This window comes from Spea bombifrons, chromosome 2 (assembly GCF_027358695.1).
Source record: "Spea bombifrons isolate aSpeBom1 chromosome 2, aSpeBom1.2.pri, whole genome shotgun sequence".
Taxonomy (NCBI): Eukaryota; Metazoa; Chordata; class Amphibia; order Anura; family Pelobatidae; genus Spea; species Spea bombifrons.
Window position 1 is genome coordinate 16,895,221 of NC_071088.1, and position 16,965 is coordinate 16,912,185.

The following is a 16,965-nucleotide window of genomic DNA, read 5'->3' on the forward strand; positions in this document are numbered from 1 at the left end:
CTTCAATGTGCTGAATCAGGTTTGACCTTACAAATAAAGACCATTCACCTGCAGTCCAGATACTCAACAACATGGAACATTTGAGCTTCTGGAAGGATTATCAGAACCTGCATGCAATGAATAACTTTTTCTATTACCGAAACAAAGAAACCTCGTCATGAACTCAAAGGTACACCAGCTATAAAAACTAATCTCAGCCTCTGATATGCCCCTTACTTTCTCTACTCTCTTACTGGACATAATATGAGATTATTGCAAAAATGTTCTTATAACATTACCATCATTTGTTTACATAACACCAATAACTTATATTGTACTTTTTATAATATGTACAGTAAACCAAACATCTCAGAAGATCACAAAATAAAGGGCGATGAAAGCTTTGTAAAAACTATTTAAGGCACAATACCATAACTGTTACAAGTATATTAGGAATGTTTAATCCTTTACATTAATACTTGACATACAGGAGGTGGTTGTAATACTTTGAAATATAAGGTTAATTGGTTCATTCAGTTCTGGTTTGGACATACATTTTCTCCAAACTGCTAAATAGTAAAACATTTTTCTTAAACGCAGAAACATATCGAGAAATACAGTAGCACCACTACAAAGGGGAAAAATGTGATCTTTTATATCCTAATACTGGGTGGCTTCCCTATTTTCTTCCCCCGTTGCGTTAAACTAACAATTGTTGGGGATGCAGCGATGACATATAACTACTAGGTTCTGGACCACTTGTATAACAATAAGAGTTGTAGGATGTCCCAGAAGACGTGTATTCATCAAAGACGTACCTGGAGACGAAACAACACTTTTTTTAAACGTTTTCTACTACTGAAATAATTATTTTTAGATTTTATTTGCAGTTTACATTTTTTAATAACTCTTTTATTCTCCATTAAACTTATATAATTACAAAACAATTATATGCCAAACAAAATGGTGTTCTGTTATTAAGTAAACCATTATGGTGAATTATGAGACTGTCTAGTGGCAGTTAGTAAGTGTACTTAAAACCAGTGAGTGTCATCTAGACATTTAATCTTTCAACAGGACAGGATGAATGGCTAATGACTTGCTACTTAGAGCACACTTTGGGCAGAGCCCTTGGTCTAATACTAGTTATAAACGTAGGTCGCAGAGTGCAGTTTAGGACTGGTGATATATGGCCAAATAGTGTCAAAATGTAAAACCAATGTTAAAAATCTGTTTAAATATTAAAACCTCCACATTTAAAATATGTGATAACCAACTAAGAAATATTTATGGTGCATCTGTTAAGCAAAGTTTCATAGCCTCAGTACCAAGTAATCCTGAAGTAACCCTGAAGGCTTTCCAATGACCTCAGATGAGTCCTTCTTGTGCGAATGTATGAAGATCAAAGAACCTTAAATGTAGGAGAGTTCTTGAGGCCAGACAGTCAGTAGGAAAATTCAGTTTTATATACAGACACTACAGTCTGTATTATAAATTATTTAAATAGGATATTCCAACGTCTAGATTTTCTTTAAAATATATATTCAAGTTTGGGTGGTATTGGGTTTTCAACTTTCCTGTCCAACATGAGGTTGGAATATAGATGCTGTATTCCCAGTCCCTTTCCTTGTTCCAAATTTTATGAACGTAAGGGAACCCAGAACACTTAATTGGAGGATTAGATGAGATTACGGTCCATGAAATGGAGTAATTGGGATTACTAAAATATTTCTGAAAAATAAAAATTGTGTATAGGCATCCAACAGTGAAACATATTGACAGTAATGTGGCAATAAATCTTTATGGTATACTGTGAAGCAAAAATGAATTATAGGAATTGGCCAACGAATGTACCTGGAAACAGATTTCAAAAGACAATATGCCAATAGTTAAAATACAACTTTTATTATGGCAACTTTTTTTTAATTGGGAACGGAGCATTAACTCGGATAAGCATTTAATGTATTCCAACATCTATAAAGTATTTTAAAAACAGGGTATATTTTCCATGATCCATACCATGAGAAAAATGAATATTTAAAGAAAACTTATAGGTAAAATTAGTTTGATTGTTTTTCTAAAAAAATATGTATTCTTTAGGTTCACTTTTCTTTCAAACATAGTGCAATGTTTATTCTACTCACTTGTAAAAGTAACAACATGAGCCGATAGGAAGCAGACATATATATATGCACATACAAGGCAAACTTTGTGACACTACTTACTGCTTGTGAAGTCATAAATTACCTTGAAATACCATAGATGTACGATTTTCACACAAGCTACCTCAATAGTACAATATGCATACTTGCTAGTGTTTAAGATACTACATGTGTGATGCACTGGTTAAGCCAACCAGGCAAGTTCAATGAGCTGGTAGGTCTCAAGCCCAAATTGGCTCAGTCTCATTGAATCTCCTTACCCCCTTGGAGAATGCCTACAATCTAATACACCATTCTCTTTCCAGCCTCCCTATAACTACCCAGGGCTCCCCTGCAACCCACCAAAAACTGACTATAAATCTCTCCAGCAAAGCCAATGTAACTTGGAGTGTATGCCAGTGGGACCACATGTGGGCCTGGGAAACCATCAACCAGGCCCACAAAGATGCTGAACAATAATATTTGTTCTGAGGTAGTATATTTTGGATCCTCTAGTACACATTAGTGGCAGAAAATATATATTAGACACAAGGAGATGTGGGTCCTTGTGGTTGGTAGGGACCTGTGCTAGAGAAGATATAATATACAGAAGAAGGGAATGCTGTGTAGCTCTATGGTAGCACTTGTCTGCTCTTGTATGGGGACAGAGGCATCTCACTGAATGCATGCCAGAAAAAACTCTACAAAATCCCCTTAGTATTATTTTCCTCATGAAAACAAATCTAGACCTGATGAACTGCCAAAATAAGAAAGAAACATTGTTCCTGCAAGCAGCTAGCATTCCACTGACAATACCTAACTTTCAGAAAACACAAATGTAGGAGGAAATAAAGAATTTTTGACATTTTTCCCTCCGTTATTATTAAATGTTTGAGTCTTTTCCCTGTTAGGATTTCAACAAAATCTACTTACACTTACAGTCATTTAAAACTTCAAGTGCATAGGCATGATGGCTTTGTCTAGTGACATTTTCTCAAGGATCGGGGATGCAAAAGTTGACTAGTTGGGGATGGAAAAGGGCCTTGGCCACTAAATGACTTTTGCAAAAGGACCAAAAGTGTTGGTCTACCAGGGATTAAAGGTGAACATTCCTGAACTAGCAGGGGAGGGCTGTCAGTCTAAGGCCTGGGGGGCAAGTCTAGTCAAGTGGCCCGTTGCGCCACCAAATCAGCCCACCATTCATGCCCATCTTTTCCTGATTTTCTAACGCATATTGATGTAATGTGATGGTATTGGGCGTACATCAGTAAACTAAAAAAAAATCATACAAGGGACGCCTGAAGCCACAATTTAGTCCCACTAATCCTTTTTAATAAAATATGCAGATTGAAATACAGTAAATAACACAAAACCTTAACATTTCCTCTCACTGATTTCTGGGCTTGGAAAGTTTTGTCCTCTGAAGTGACTACAAATTTAGGAGGAGGTTTTATCTCTGGATAACTAAAAAAATTATTTGTTCAATTTATTCCTACAGAAATTAAAGTGCCAGGAAACAGATGGCCAAATACACACCAGGACAGGCTCTACCACACCGACAGCCAAACACACACACCAGGACAGGCTCTGCAACACCGACACACCAAACACTCACCAGAACAGGCTCTGCCACACCAACACCCAAACACACACACACCCAGTACAAGCTCGGCTACGCCGACACACACACACACCATGACAGGCTCTGCCATTCCGACACCCAAACACACACCAGGACAGGCTCTGTCACACTGACACCCAAGCACACACCAGGACAGGCTCTGCCACACCGACACCCACATCAGTATGGGTTAATTTACACAAAGCATAAAAATGCTTTCCACACTGGTTTGTTTTTTGTGTGTTTCCCCCTTGTGTATTGATGCCCCAGCCAGGTCCCCCCTTTGGTTTTAATATATTCCCCCCATACTCTTGTGTATTGCCCCATGTGCATTTGTGCCCCCAGCCACCCACACCCCTTTGTGTATTGATTTATGTGATGCCACCCCCTTGACATAGTGGTCAGTTTGCCTAAAGCCAGGGATAGTGCAGTCAGTAGCATACTTAGGTAACCCTAGCATAGACTCAAGTTAGTATGCAAGCTACATCAAAATTGGATAAACATTGATAAAATTTGAGATCCCATTGGTGACATCATCAAGTCCCCCTCTTATCCCGCACCACTGCCTTCAGTGAGTACTTCTGTCCCTGGCTGCATAAAAGCTATCACTTTTGACAAATAGCCATATTCTGGTCAATATGGCTACAACCATTTTTCCATATTAAATTTCAAATATATCATTCATCTAAATGTCCTAATCATATCAATAGATATCATCAGGGCCGGCCCTATAATGGGGCAGACTGGGGCAATTGCCGCCCCAAGCGCTTTTTTTTGTTTTTTTTTTGAAGCGGAGGAGAGAGAGAGAGGGGCACCGAGTGGTTTTCGCTTACCCGCTCGGCGCCCCTCTCTCTCTCTCTACTCTGCGGCGAGTCTCCCTGTTCGGTCCCGGTGCCGGCTTGTAATGCAGAGCGCCGGAAGTGACGTCAATTTCCGGCGCTCAGCATTACAAGCCGGCACCGTGGCAGAGCAGGGAGACTCGCCCCAGGACTGTTTAAAGGTAAGTACCGGGGGGGGATCGTAGATTATGGCGTCGGCGAAGTTTAAAATGCCGCCCCCCGGCGTCGGCGTTTTAAACTTCGCCCCAGGCGGCGTTAAGTCTTCGGCCGGCCCTGGATATCATCTATATAAAAAAATTGATAAAGCACTGCCCTGCAGTCACATCTTTTAACTGTTCCTCAAAAAAAAACTGTCGATCTTGTAGTTATGGAACTACAATTTACCACTTGAAATGTTTTTTTTTTATTTCATTTTTTTTCTTGTAGAGGCAATTTCATTGTTTAAGATAAATCACGTAGGTAAACACATGGAATATATTATAATAATACAAATATTATGAACCTTACTTTTCCATAGTGTACCAAAAATATATTAAATCTATTTGCTTCCAACTCACCAAATGAAGCTTTTCTTGATTGCCAAGCGTGTGCCAGATGAAGAAAAGAAAGTGCAGCGGGACAATATCTATGCATGAGAAATGTAGAGTTATATTTGCAATAAAAATCTTAAAATAGATTAAAACATATTTTAGTGAAGTCTCAGTTCCAAAAGCTGAAGTGCGAATGCAACTAAGAGCCTGGGAAATTCAAACAATCCTCAATTTACCATATTTTCCCAGACTGCCAATACATGTGTACAAATATATAAGCTGGCATAAAATCTTGATAATAAAACATCGGAAATAATAAAAAAAAACACTTAATTTAAAATGGGAAACACACAGCATTTATGTGAAATATTAAATTGTTTCTGCAAATGCACGAATCTGAAATTCCATATATGATTAGGTTGTTTGTAAAATCATTTAATACTAACATTATGTATTAAAAAAAATGATAAAAAAGGTAGAAATACTCATAAAGTCTGATGACATTTCCCTGTTTGGTTCAAAAAAGCTGGTAATTTTACTAGATATCCCATGTCCATGGCGTCCCCTTTCCAGGACAACAGTAATACCCAGAACAAAACGTTGGGGTCGCTTGAATGTGCATCAACATGGGTTGTTCTCAGACACACTAATACAGTAAACATCATGGAGAGTCGAGAACATATATATATATATATATATATCACAACTAAAAATGTCATTAACCCTTCATGTGATAAAAGCCCTGCAACAATCGGGGTCCTTTAAATGACCTAATTTACTTGCCCCCCGTGGCCTTAGAAATGTAATGTACCGGTCTAGAAAATCTCCTAAAATATAACTCTAGATGATAAATAATGATTTCAAGCAGTAAACACCTTTTAAATGGGTTCTTTCCTCAGATACTGCACTGTGTAATTTTGTGATCGAATTTGTGGATTAATCATGCGTGCAGTTATCTATAATGTGTCATCTCTATATTTTTAATAAATGGTTTGCATTTCCCGTAATCCAACTTTCAATTTGGCAAAAACTCAACCAAAAAAAAATGTGTTATTATGATTAGGTAGACAACCGTCAATGACTAAATAACCTTTCTTTGGAGGAGTTGATGAAATTATCTCTTAAACTTGCCAATATAAAAAGCAATGCAACAAAACAATTCTGTCCGCCAGTAATTCATTTCCTCCCTGTCATTCCTCATGGAGTCCATGCTGAGAACACAAACAGTTTTTATTATGTAGACATTATTTGTTAGAGGGGTTGTGTAATTGGCTTTAGCAGACATACACCCCCCATGTAACTGCATATTTCTTGTATGTCATAATCGGTTGTGTACATGCACATTTGGGGTTTTGGCTAGCCGTGTGCCCTTCTTATTTATATACTGGATTAGTGTTAAGTTCAGACAATTAATTATCTGCCTCTTCACTGGTGCTAAATACTTCTGAACCACATTAATGCATAGTCGCCGATTCAACCAGATGTCTCAATGAAATGACATACAACATCGGACATAAAGAGACTTTCCCACAAAGGCTGCCCATCTTTGCCCAATGGGGCTTATGTGTGACATAACAGCAACCAATGGGATGGTCCAGTCTGGAGGCACATTCCTTTAGTTGCTATGGTGATAAGATCACTTTTTCAAACTTTGCACCAGAATCTACTTTTCTTCAACCTCCACTGTGTCACTGGTGTTGAATAAGATTGCAACATATATCACTAAACATATATTATATATATACAGTAATGTGCAAATGCTATAAAGTAAGAATACTTTCAAAAATAAACATGTTAATAGTTTATTTGTATCATTTAACACAAAGTTAAGTGAGTAAACAAGAAAAATCTAAATCAAATAAATATTTGGTGTGACCACTATATATTCACTTAAAGGACTCCTACGCTGAAGATAGATTTTGCCTGTATGTTTGAGGTCATTGTCATGCTGCAGAACACATTTGGGGACAATCAGATGCCATGGATGACTGTTAAATATCTGACTGTACTTCTCAGAATTGAGGAGATCAATAATTCTGATCAGATCCCCAACCCCAATATTTTTTCTGGGCTCTGTGATATGTTTTGCTCAAGACTGACTACTGGGTATTGCAAAATTTCTTGTATTTTTCACAATAAATATGATTATAGGATGCAATATTACCAACATGTACCTCAAGAAGAGACACTGATATAAGACTTTTAATTTGGCTGTATTGTTTGGAATAATGTGATCTCACTTCCCATTGCAGTTTGAAGCTAAAGTGTGTAAAAAACGCACTCAAACGCACTCTAACATATAGATGAAAAGTAAATAGCGCTAACCTAGAACCTGGCACCAAGTTTACAAATGTTTTATTGGTTAAAATATTCATCACCACCCTGTGATGTTAAGGTGGACCTGTCAATATCCCGAACACTCAGATTGATAGCTCAGTTTAAGTATTATCACTTTTTAAAGCTATATGCAGAATACGTATTTTAAAACCATGTGTACAAATTACAATTGAGCGTATTCACTAAAGTGATAGTTGTCAGGAGAGTTTGTGCTTTCTCACTGCACTATACATTTTGAATGGAGCCACTGTAGGACAAACTTGACCGGCCCTACATAATGTATACAGTGTATAATGTATTAAATCAGTGATTTATTTTATAAGTCTCCTTATACATTCTACAGAGCTAGCTCAGCCCTTCTTGATGGGGAAACCTGCTGGTGTTGGACCATAGTAATGAATAGTATAGTGAGGTAGTTAAAACAAAAACTCTTCAAACTCTCCCTTTAGTGAATAAAACCCCAAAAGTATCAATGCTTTGTAGAAAACCTCACTATGTGTCTTCTAGAGGAAGCCATCATCATTATCAGTAATGTGGTTGGCCTGGTTATATGTCCTCCTTTCACTGGTCTATATGTAGTTTAAAAAGATAAATTTAGTCATGATACAATATGTGGATGTGACTGGGCCTTTAAACAAACATCATTATAAGCTTGCGGAAGTACCTGCTGAGGAATTTCCAACAGATATAATATATTCCTCCTAGTCGGTAAACTCTAAGGGCATGGATTATCTGTGTCTGCATTACTAAAGGCTTACCAGGAATAGCTTTGTGATCAAACACTTTTCAAGGGTTATCACAGAACACAAAACTAGAATTGTTCCATGTTGCAATTATGTTATAATTAACCAACTATCGGTATAGTGTTTTGGGCTTTCTTAAAACACAACTATTGATTAAAACCAGCTGCAAAAAAAAAATGTATAAAAAAAATATATATATTTTAGGTGCAGGATATATTATCAGGAGGTTGAACAACATGGATGTGAGCTTTAAAGATCAAAGAACATTAAGCAGCTTATTGTATTAGACCCTTTTTTATATGGTATAAAAGAAGAACATCTCTGTCTATAAGCTTGGCTTTTAAGTGTTGCACTGGGACGATACTTTTATTCCTCTCATACTAGTATCCGCGGACTTGTGGTCAATGAGGGTTCCAAATTCACACACGGCAGATGTAGGAGCTTAACTGTAAAATTCCAGAGGAAATTGACTCCCCAGACAGTACAGCTGCTGGAAGACCACACCAGAGTTTCAAATTCTGCACCTCTTTGACGAGGACCTTTGACGAGGACCCGATCAAGCAAAACCATTTATGAGCACCAATGCCTAAGGTTATAATGCTGCAAAACATCAACTGAAATTAGGCTGGAGGTTATCTTACCAATTGCTGGAAAATGAAACGCCATAATGCAAAGATTATGGCAAAACAGGTCGATGGGCCGTAACAAATACGCAAGTCTCATGGACACTTGTTAATTAATACTATAAATGTCCCATTAAAATAATTGTAACTAATTCACAGTTCACTTTATAGTTTTGCCAGTAATACTTTTCAACTACACAAGTGGCAAAATTAACATTTTCTCTCTCACCAGTACTTTACAAATCCTTGTCCTCCATGAGATTCTACAAGATTTTTTTCCTCCTCACTGACTTTGTTCCTGCATTTTCACTTTAATATAAAGAATGGCTTATTCTATGAAACCCAAACTTTTCACCTGAATATTATAATACTGAGACCGCTCCTAACTGTGCTTTGTGCTTATACTAAAGTGAAAATTATATTATTAGATCTTGAAATCATCTCCTCTTTACCTATGTCTCCCCAAAGTCTCTACTGTATACCTCTCATATTCTCAATTGTTGTTCTTTTATACTATTATTTGGGTAGGAAAAGATTTGTGTGAATTTTAACAAAATTTGCCACTTTTGTTAATTCGTAGGGATGTCCAAAAACAAGAAGAGGGCTCCAACTAAACAAATTAAAGTTTGTTTGAGTTTTGTTTTCTGCACTCAATCTCTGTCACCCTCTGTCACGTTCTCGCACACTCTTTGTCAATGTCTCCCTATCTTATTAGTCTCCTTTTCCACAGCTTCTTCTCCTTCTTCATGTTCTCAGTGTCTTCGTTCTTCTTTTCTGCAGGTTATCCACTTCTCCAGGTGATCTGCTGAGTAACTCTGGTCTCTTAGAGCATTTCTGCATCAAGGTGGAGGCTCAGTGCGCACTACGGAGATGGAGGTTGCCATCAGGGTTTGTTCCAAGGCTCTGTCCTGATGCAGAAGTGCTTCAAGAGGCCAGAATATTGCAGGTGGATCTGCAGAGAAAGAGAAGAGCCGAAATAATTCTCTTTCTCTACCGAGTCTGCATTACTTTAGCCTACTGGGGCACTTTCACATCATGGCGGAACCTCTTCACGCAGCACAGGGACAGCCTCTCCCGCATTCCTCCAATCGGGGGAGAGGTCATCCCCGTAATGCGCGCCTTTATGTGGAAGTGCTCCAGGGGCAACAATAAAGACGCTGAGCTGTGCAGACAATGAGAAGGTAAGGAGAGACAGTGAGAAAAATAGTGATCGTGAATGAAAGCCCTACAGATTTTGTCTAAATCGTAATTGTGGGAAACAAAAATTTGTTGTTCGAAAACAAATGGGCAAAAATCAAAACGAAAAATGTATCCAAATTGTGTTGAGTCCATGTGAAATTAAAATGTGTAACACAGTTAACCTAAAATAGCCTAAAATCGCTACGTAACTTAATTTGCTTTATAAAATAAATGTAGCAAAAAAATATCAAAATGAATGAACTAAATATCCCTATCTGTAACAAAAATGAAAAAAGATGACATACCATATGATTTAATAAGAACTAAAGATGTGATTTTGTAAAACAAGGTACATTACTCGTCGTTATATCTAAAGTACAATATCTGGCTAATTGAGTTCAAAATATTTATTATGGTAGGTGACTTAACAAGGATATACATTTTAATTCAAATGAAGGAAAATGTATATTTCTACTTAAAAATTAATTAATTCTTAGTATAGATTGAAGATCCAGAAACTGTAGGTACCAACAATAAATAAATCCAACAATCACACATTTTTACCAAGCCAGGAGACAAGCTCAAACATTTTCATAGAACATGTACCTTAGTACATAGCATACACACTAGTCGGTCCTTTGTATATGGAATTTTCACCTCTGATAAATGTTACTATTATGTAACATTGCAGGAAGAAATATGTGAATTTAAAACCCAAGAAACCTTCAGTAAAATGTATTTTTTTTTACTATTGATTGCAAGTGTGTTGGGAAAAATAATATGGTTAAAACTTTCTGAACATTATTCTGGCATTTCTTAGTTTATTTGGAAAAAAAGAAAAAGGATATATTTTTACATCAAATAAACTGAGAACATGAACTATACACTTTCTGGCCACCATTGCAGTAAATCTATCTAGAGATTCGCTGTTTTATAGGAGCCATTAAGGGAAGATCACCTATACCAGTTTGGGACATGAAGTTTTGTCCTAGAAACTCAACTTAGGTCACGTAACCTGCTATCTTCATTTCAGACAATACAATTAGCAAGATTATCTCTGTTCTGTTATGTTTCTGATGGTTGGTGATTGGTTCAGACATCTTTTGTAAGGGTTAGGAGAAGGGAGAGGACCTCAAGACAGGAAGTTAATGCTGACTCTTCCATGATTGCTGAACAAAACCCACAAATATAAGTAGTTTCCATAAATTAATTTAGCTATGTTTAGCTATGGTTATGGCTAGCTATGGTTAGCTATTAATTTAGCTATGGTTAGATCTGCAATGTCCAGTGTCCTGGATTAAGTAAAGCACCCATCGTACATCTCAACGTATCCTGCACTACAGAACAATTTTAAGGAAAGATTAGGCCTGTATCGTCATTAGGTATCCAGATGGGCAATGTATGATAACACATGTGGATGGATTCGTGTGAAGGAAAAAGGCCTGGTTAATTTGAGATAAAAATCTGAGGTTTTTAGTGCCAATGAGACACATAGTATGTGAACCTTCTAAACTCTGGAATCAGAGACATAAAGCCAATCGTTAACAAAATGTGTTAAGTAACCATATAACGGCTTACTTATAATTATTACCAACTAACAGAACTAAGTCCTAGAGCAATATATGTCAAACACAGCATGAGAAGAGACATGAGGGAAGAGAAAAAGATAAAACGAATCAGGAAATACTTCTACAATAATGAATTTCCTCCAAAATTCCTCCTTACGGACCTCTTTAGTCTGACATTACACACCTTAAAATTAGGCCCGTACAAAGCATTTTTCAAAGACATATGTCTGGCATCTAGATATGAAGTAATCCCACAGACTGTTTGTAGTGGAACATGGACATGATCTCAGAACGAGGGAATTACAACTGCCCTTCAGTAATTCCACACAATAAAACACACAGAAACAAGGTTCCCATTTCTTGCTGGCAAAAGACACTTCTGCCTTCGTAGAGGCCTGCAGCACATCACATACTGACTTTAAACGGCAGGAACAGGAGCTGAACGCACTGCAGCACACATTAACAAAAATATGCGGCTGGAGTAAGTTAACATGCCACGGATAGACTTACTTTACAGAGATTGTGATAATATAATGATCACGCGCATGGTCAGAACTGGGAAAAATCGGAAAAAAAGATTTGGAAAGACAGTGTCGCTGTGATATTACTGTCTCCATCTAAACCATTGATTTAACACAGAGACTGTTAACCCTTTGGAAGACAGAGAGAGCTGGAGCTTAACTTCTTGAAGCGGGCTTCAATACTCTCCCATTAAAAGGCTGCACTTAACACATTTTTATTGCTGATAAGCATTTATGAAATCATGTAGAGTGTTGCCTCTGCTACTTCCACTACAAGGCTATTCCAGATAGCTCCTACTCTTCACTACTTGTTCTAAATTACCCCTTTCTCTCTCCACCTTCAAATTATGTCCACTTTTTCTAGTAAATATAATTATTAAACTTTTTAGGTAGAGCTGACAACTTTGAGCAAAGTCAAAGCCAGCGTAAAAACCTTCACTCACACATATTCTATTGACGTCCATGAATTTCCACTTTATTGCCTTACATACTTTGTTTCTGCACAGGAATAGCTCATAGGAATGTATTACGGGTGATATTGATTACAGAACTTTCTCGCTAAATATATAGGAGAGAAGAGAGAAGGGCGATGTGATAGGAACATTTAAATACATCTGAAATTAACGAGGAGGAATATTAGAACGGGAGGCTATGATCTAAAACCAGAAGGTCAAAGCTTTAGATATAATGTAAGGACATTTTATCTACCAAAAGGGTGGTAGATCAATGGAATTGCCTCCCATCAGAAGTGGTAGAGGCTGACAACGTGAGGGAATTTAAAAATGCATGGTACAGACATAAACCTATCCTGAGACAGTTAGGATTTAAAGCAGGAAAAACAGGCAGATTAGTAGGACCAAAAGCCTCTTATCTGACATCACATTTTATGTTTCTATATATTTTAGCCAATTCAGACCTCTAGCTGTGAGTGAATTACAACTCCCATCACCCTTGCCAGTCAACCTGAGAGAAGTATGAACACTGAATTTCAAGGAACACATTTCGAGGTTAAAATGGAAAAGCTTTTAACTTCTATACTATCTATAGAACTTTATAAATTAATTTGTGCTCATAGTAATTTAATAACCATGTTGAAATATACCTTTTGTATCCAAAAACATTATGATAAAATTACATAAATATCCCCCAGCATTTTATACCTATTTAAAATATTTCATTATTTTTAGCAATTTTGGTAAACATCTTCAGGTATCAAGCGGCTCAATGGCTAAAGGTGTTTTTTTCCAGAAACAAATAAAAACAACAAAAGCCTTTTAACCAAAATGTTGTACTTAAGAGAAATAGAATAGAATATAAGTGATTTTGAAAAGCATTATAGATGCTTGCTACATGACATTTCTGGGATAATCAGATATTTTCTTTAACTGTTGCCATGCCCTAAACTGAGATTTTAGGTATTATTTAATGTTGAGCTGAAAAGGCTAAAAAGTTCAATGTATATGGAAAGCACTAATAAAATACAGAAATTTTACTAGACCCCCTGCTAAAACATCAGAAACCTAAAACCACACAGAAACAACGTTACGAGACAACAGAGCAAAGGGAAGGAGTGAAGAAATGGCAGCAAATGGGGTATAAGCCCACTTATTGTTACAGCTCTTCAGTCTGATTGTCGACGCACATTTCTTTTTATAAAACTATCTTACTCTGTGCAACTTGTAAATTTAGACTTACATCTCACATTATTAACCACTTAACACCACGTATCACTAAGCCACATACATTTACTAGACTGAAAAGTTGTGTGAGAGGCCAAAGGCTTTCTGCAATTCCCATTATGCTCACAAATAGCTGCCAGACAATCAGGAGAATTATAGTCCAACAGCAGCTGGAGTCAAGAGGGTACCCATGCCTGGTCAATGAAAGGTCACATCCATGAAAATGTTTTAACTGTTCTAAAACATTTACTTTTGGACATTTCACAAATAAATGTTAAGGAATTCTAGCTATTGAAATATAAATCTTTTTATATGGGGGCAGTCAGCACAAACCGAAGGGAAGCTTTAGTGAAAGAGCTGTTTATATGCAAGACAAAGGCAGAAAAAAATAACAGGCTTAAAATGATTATTGCAGCTGCACTTTACACCAAAAGCCTTAAAGGAGCAGAAGGTGAGATGCAAGCAACACCTTAAACAATGCAGATTTACAAGGAAGCCTTAAACTAGCCCAGTGACCTCTGCACAGAAGTTCCCATCAGTGCCAATGAATATTTACAAATATACACCCATGTAAGACACATTGTCTACTCCAGAAGCCAAGACATGCCAGTCCAAAACATGGATTACCCAGTTTGAAGGTCCAGAAAGCCACCAGAAAAGCCTATTCATAGACAAATGTTCTGGATATTGGAAGCAAACAATCTTGATCATCCACAGGGAATCCAATTTATAATTACATTAAGGGCCTACATTACATATACATTCTGAAACCACTTTAGGAATCTTTTATCCAAGCTATCTGCAGATGATCTACTGGTCTGCATGGTGCTTATGAAATTCACAGCATCATTTCATGTCCTTCCCAATGAAGAAAAATAACTACCCAGAAGAAGAATTTTCAGAAACAAATATTTACCCTCCTGAAGCTAATTGAGTTTGCTGAAACTAAATCATATTTAAATACATATAAAACATATTAGATTTAAATAAAACTACTGTTTAACTACTGTAGTCATATGGATACAATAGGTAGTACACAAGTGAGATGTTTGGTAGTGTCTGAACCCATTTCTGAAGGTTTCATGTCATCAAAATTATAATCAAGAGAGATTTCCCCTGCATTTAAGGTCATAGTAGAAATTAATTTCTTGTAATCAAAGTCATCTTTTAATGTATATATATATCTATACATATAGATATAGCTGTGATTTATTACATCCTAGTTAATCCTACTAAACAGTGAACCTTGATTTTAAAGAAAAGTAACTTTAGAGTCACAGTAACGCATCTTGTCTATTACAAAGTTAAAGGGATATAAAATGTGCTTCAGGTTGCCGGCCAAGTGTTACATAATATAATGAATGTGGCATTGCCTGATGTTACATTCCCCAAGTGGACTGTAAAATCTAGGATGTGCAGCATGGGATGATACAATCCTCTCCTACATCTGCTTTCATTCTGCTTTGTGTGATGTTCTGCAAGTTACCATGTTTTTTAACCCAGACAGATAATGCTTCACAGATTGCTACTGCACAAGATCTGCTGATGCACCTGCTGAAAGCCCCTGATCAGAGAGTGCGCTGGGCTCAGGGCATGCCACCCTTTTGGCAGCATCTGCTTCACCCTCTGCTTCACTCATTGGGCTTCACTCATACCTAAACTATTCTCCTTGCCAGAAGTGTCTGTCTTACATCCCAGACATGTGTCACTGTCTCCTTTCACTGTTAAACCATATTATTTTAGCAGATCTGTTGTTTTTTGTATTCTTTTATTTACTAACACAAATGCACATATATCAAACAACTGCATCCTTTACATTGCAATTGTAAATAGCACTAATGTTACAAACTTGTTATGTGAGCATTAATGTTACCAGCATCAATGTTTTATTCTTAAAAGAAACACATGACAAGAAGGATTAGAATGTTGAAAACACACAGAGAGTATGAGATTAGGGCAATCCCAGAAACAGGCTGAGTCTGGGGTGAGAGGTGCATTAGAAAGTAGGTGCAGAAGAGAAAGCTGCTGTCTTCTTACCTTGGCTCTGCAACATCCACAGGGAAGGTGTGCTGCTGGTGGGGTGGCAGAGAGGGGCTGAGAACGGTCTCTGATCAGCTGCTGCTTACATTGACTTGGCTTTTATTTGCAGCTGGGCGGAGCTACGTCCCTATGGTAGGTGGGCTGTGAGAGTGACAGGCAGACAGAGTGCAGGCACTGCTCACACTACTCCCAGCAGTCTCTGTGAAAAGCAGCAGTGAGAAGTCACATATATGGGATACAGGAAGTCAAATAGGATAAAGGAATGAAAAAAAAACTCCAGGAGAATGTGTCTGGAATGAAGGGGATGGATACTTGCTCCAACATTTATTGCACCATCCCTCATTCACACTGGAATATTAAAGGGACAGAATATCTGTGTTATCAAAGGGTTAAAACTCACCGACAGCAAGTCGTTTCCCCCATTTCATAAAGGAGTATTTCCCTGGGAAAGTAATCACTGTGGATCAATATGAAAAATTAATTTCTACTGTAATTACTGAAGATTTGGCACTTTGGGTTGTGTTTGGAAATGTATTCTCCTTTGGTTTGAGGGTGTCTGCTACACACTGCTAAGCACTACTTTGCCATCTCAATTAAGATTCTATGATCACATGAAGTTGTGCAATAGGGCATTGAAAAAAATCAGTTGGAGAGCCCAACACTCTGCAGGGCTGTAAACTCCTTCAATCCATGATCCTGAGTAATGCAGAAAATAGAACCCAATTTTATGTTGCCTGATTTTTGGGACTGTTGCTTGCATAGAATAGTCAGGGTTCAAGTGACTTTACCTCTGTTCCTATCACTAAGATATGTAAGCTCCCCAAGCCTTCCATGTTCTTCAGAGAGTGTGAAACCTTTCAGTTTCATGTCATGTTAATACCATTTGGCCCATCTAGTCTTCCCATTTTTATTGATATAAATACGGAGGATAGCCATATTATTATTTATTGCTATTATGTATTGTTTTATATAGCACCATCATATACCACAGCAATGTACAATGGGTCATATGTCTATACCATGCATATCTAAATTTTCTTGCTTCTACCCAGTGGTGTACTCTGGCCTAGGCTGACTAGGTTCCTACCTAGGGTGGCAAGTCTAAGGGGTGGTAGCCTCTCTGCCATATGAGAAGGAAATAATTGCCCTATTGGATGACCAGGCA

General features: G+C 37.4%; 1 protein-coding gene across 2 annotated transcripts in view; it reads right to left on the bottom strand.

The window, feature by feature from the left end:
* Positions 1–15,849, bottom strand: part of COL8A1 (collagen type VIII alpha 1 chain) — a 34,101-nt gene extending 18,252 nt beyond the window's left edge. For both annotated transcript variants that reach the window (XM_053457343.1, XM_053457342.1), the window contains exons 1-2: positions 15,798–15,849; positions 5,138–5,205 (exon numbers count right to left, since the gene is read on the bottom strand). The gene's annotated coding sequence lies outside the window, so the exon portion shown is untranslated. The remainder of the gene's footprint in view (positions 1–5,137; positions 5,206–15,797) is intronic.
* Between the last annotated feature and the right edge of the window lie 1,116 nt (positions 15,850–16,965).